This window comes from Erinaceus europaeus, chromosome 17 (genome assembly GCF_950295315.1).
Source record: "Erinaceus europaeus chromosome 17, mEriEur2.1, whole genome shotgun sequence".
Lineage (NCBI taxonomy): Eukaryota > Metazoa > Chordata > Mammalia > Eulipotyphla > Erinaceidae > Erinaceus > Erinaceus europaeus.
The window spans coordinates 47,454,538-47,458,041 of record NC_080178.1 but is presented as its reverse complement, the minus strand read 5'-3'; the positions used below and the strand labels follow the sequence as shown (position 1 = coordinate 47,458,041).

At 42.9% G+C, this 3,504-nt stretch overlaps 1 long non-coding RNA gene across 1 annotated transcript; it reads right to left on the bottom strand.

Moving 5' to 3' along the window:
* Positions 1-2,193: 2,193 nt before the first annotated feature.
* On the bottom strand, positions 2,194-3,286 carry LOC132534057 (uncharacterized). The gene is made up of 2 exons (XR_009545763.1): positions 3,210-3,286; positions 2,194-2,312 (listed from the first exon to the last, which is right to left on the bottom strand). It is a non-coding gene; the product is annotated as an uncharacterized LOC132534057 (long non-coding RNA).
* Positions 3,287-3,504: the final 218 nt, after the last annotated feature.

Genomic DNA, 3,504 nt, shown 5'->3' with positions numbered 1-3,504 from the left:
GCTGTCCTGACGCTAAGCATGGTGGCGATGAAGGGCTGCGTGGAGACCCCAGTTGGCTGGCTGAGATGTGCTGAAGCACTAGCTGTGCTGCCCCAACCTTCCTCACTGGAGTCTCCCTGCAAGTCCACCAAAACTCACTCTTGTTTGAGTTGCAGCAGTTCTACTTGCTCCAAGACTTCCTGGCTTTGTTGCTCTTTCTTGGTCAGTTCACAATTGGCATCTTGTATTAGCAGATTCTGAGAATAGTCTTCTTGTTTTTGTAGAGATGACAGCAGCATTGGTGATCGGTTTTCAAAGATATATAAATTCTAGGATAAAAGAGGGGCAGTTCATTTCTTTGAGTTAAGCAAGAAAACAACTGATAGGCTAGTAAAATAGCTGGCTTTTATAGTGGCTGCTTTGTCATTGGTGAGAATTGGGTTTCAGATCCGTCCCCTCCACACTGAAGGAAGCCTCAGTACTCTGGTTGCATTCTCTATCTATCTAAAAGAAAAAATAATAATGTTTATATGTGCCAATAAAGCAGCTACATGTTGAGCTCACCTGCTCAAATGTGACTCTGAGAAAAACTGATCAGAGGTCATAGTTCTTTTTTTTTTCTTCCCTATGGTGTGTGTGTGTGTGTGTATGTGTGTGCGTGTGTGTGTTCATGTGTGTCTGTGCCTGTACGTGTGTGTGTGTGTGTGTGTTTGTGTGTGTGTGTGTGTGTGTGTGTGTGTGTGATCAAACCTCAAGTCCACAGGTGCGCAACCACAGAGTCTTCCACTAAGCTCTACCGCTGGCCCAAAGCCCTGCATGTTGAACAAAGGCAATACTCTGGACTATCTAGTATGTCCAGAATTGTCAGTTTAACTAGATAATGGTTTGAAAATAGGACAATTTAGGCAAATAAAAAAAGAAGCCATAGTGACTAAAAACATGAAAATGATGGTCAAACATCTAAAATGAGTTTTCTTGCACCTTCTGCACCTACAGCTCACCTGAGGGTCTTACTCAGGTGGAGACCTCAGTTCTGGGGGTGCGGGAGGAGCCCAAGATTCTATGGAATGATTTCCCACCCAGAGAGGAAGTGTCACTCTTGTAAAGCCCACTGGCATCCCTTCAATCTTCCCTCCAGAGGGTGGGTTCAAACATTCCCAGACAGGGTTATATGCAAGAGAGAGGCAGAAACAACTCTTATGTAAAAGTGGCATTTCTGGTTCCTGTGTGCTTTCTTTTTTTATTATTTTTTTAATATTTATTTTATTTATTTATTCCCTTTTGTTGCCCTCTTTGTTTTATTGTTGTAGTTATTATTGTTGTTGTCGTTGGACAGGACAGAGAGAAATGGAGAGAGGTGGGGAAGACAGAGAGGAGGAGAGAAAGATAGACACCTGCAGACCTGCTTCACCGCCTGTGAAGCGACTCCCCTGCAGGTGGGGAGCCGGGGTTCGAACCGGGATACTTATGCCAGTCCTTGTACTTTGCGCCACCTGCGCTTAACCCGCTGACCTACAGCCCGACTCCCTCCTGTGTGCTTTCACAGCATCTGGGATTCCGAGGTTTTTAGCTGCATTCTTCATGAACTGTTTTTTTTTTTTTTTTTTTTTTTTTTTTTACTGTAGCCCAACATTACAGGGAAAATAAAATAAATAAAAAATTAATGAATAAATAAAACACATGCTGGAAATGTAGTTCTTTTTGTGGACTACTAGTCTTTCTCTCTACAAAGGCTATGTTTCATAGGAGTCCAAATTATGAGCTTTTCTGTTTTTTGTTTTTTTCCTAGCTGAGAAGAGGTTTTTCAGTCAAGGTATTTGTTTTTCAAACATAAGGTCTGGCTCAAGCAAGCCAAGCAGAATGGCACCTGAAAATGTGTGACTGTCTATGTTCTTCCCTGCACTCATGCAACAGAGTAGAGTAAACCCTCCATTCATCCTCCAAACCCCTCCCCAATGCATTTATATAAGCTGTGAAGAGATCAGAAAGTAGCATCAGCTCCAAAATGTAGTGCATCAAACATGCCTTTAGTCTTTTCCTGGAAACCAGGTCATGACCCAAACTTAATTCTCACATGAAATGCATGATTTGGCACTCTGCCAGGCAGACATGCGCGGGACATCTGCAGTGGCCTTGTCTTGTCTGCTGCCCCCGCTGCACCACCTCTCAGTCAAAGCATTGCACCACCTGGTTCCTTAACACAGCGTCCTTGTCTTCATTATCTGGTATCTCCATAGAATCTTCTTGGTCTCTGGATCCTTTTTTTATGTTTCCTCTCAGCAGTACAGCAGACTGTTGGCCTTGGCACGATGCATGCACCCATAGCACAGCTCCTACAATGACACCAAGGGTCTGCTCTTACCTTTTTCTTTCTTACCTTCAGAATTCTTCCTGTGCTCTCCCAAGACTGGATTACTCCAGGACTGTGTTTGATAAAAAGATGTATGAACAACGATCAGCACAGTGCGTTTGATAGGCTGAGACCTCCGGTTGCAGGAGTGGCCACAATTCTGCTTGAAGTTCAGGGTCTATGTCAACTGAGACTCCTTGTTCTCCCAGCCCTATTTGTGTTCAGTGGCAGACACCCCATCCTTTGCTTGTCTTGAGAGACCAGTACCTGTTCTGCTTTCTCAGGATCCTTACAAGTTGTAGTCTCAGAGGTCTTAGGTTCTGTTTTGGTGTTCTTTGATGGACTGTTGTATGCTATAGGAAAACAACAACTATACAATTTCACATCTAGAGCAATGATCATCTTAGAAGCAAATATAGCCAATGGAAGTTGTCTCAGTGGTTCTTTTCTGGGATCTGCATTGCAGAGGTTAGGGATCTATGTGTCTGATAAGCCTGGACTTCAATCCCAGCATGCTTGCTTACAATTGACTTTTGAGCATTACAGACAACACTGTCTCAGGCATAGGAAATGCAGTGAGCACACACACACACACACACACACACTCTGCCTGTGGAATTAAAATTCTAAAGCAAAGTTACTAAACAAGGTAAGTGAAGTCTCTAGTGTATTTGGAACTGCTGACGACCATGCAGCCCTAGCTTCCTCCTGAGAGACTGTGAGCCCTGGACATCCCTATTGTCCTCATTTTGGAGCACAAATGCTGGGACACTATAGGAAGGCATGAGTGGAAATATCTAATATTCCTAAATCAAGATACAACTCAAAGTACATTTAGTATAGTGTGCACTCCCCCCCCCAAAAAAAAACAGCCTGTTACCTTTTGGTTCTTGTTTTTGTAAAGACAGACTTATGAAGCTCCAATGTGATAAGCAATGTTACAGGTGCAATATTTCCAGAGGCTGCTATGGGTTTTTAACCTAGAAGTCTAGGTAGAAAGTTGACTGCAGAATTAAGAGAGAGAGAGAGAGTTGGTTTCCTTACAATCTTTTTATTTGAGGCTTTAGAGGTCCTATAGATACACTGAAGAGAGAATAATACAATAGGAACCTATAACACATTCTTACTCTACAACAACAGTGCTAAGTGCTTAATATAATGCATAATGGGCCAAG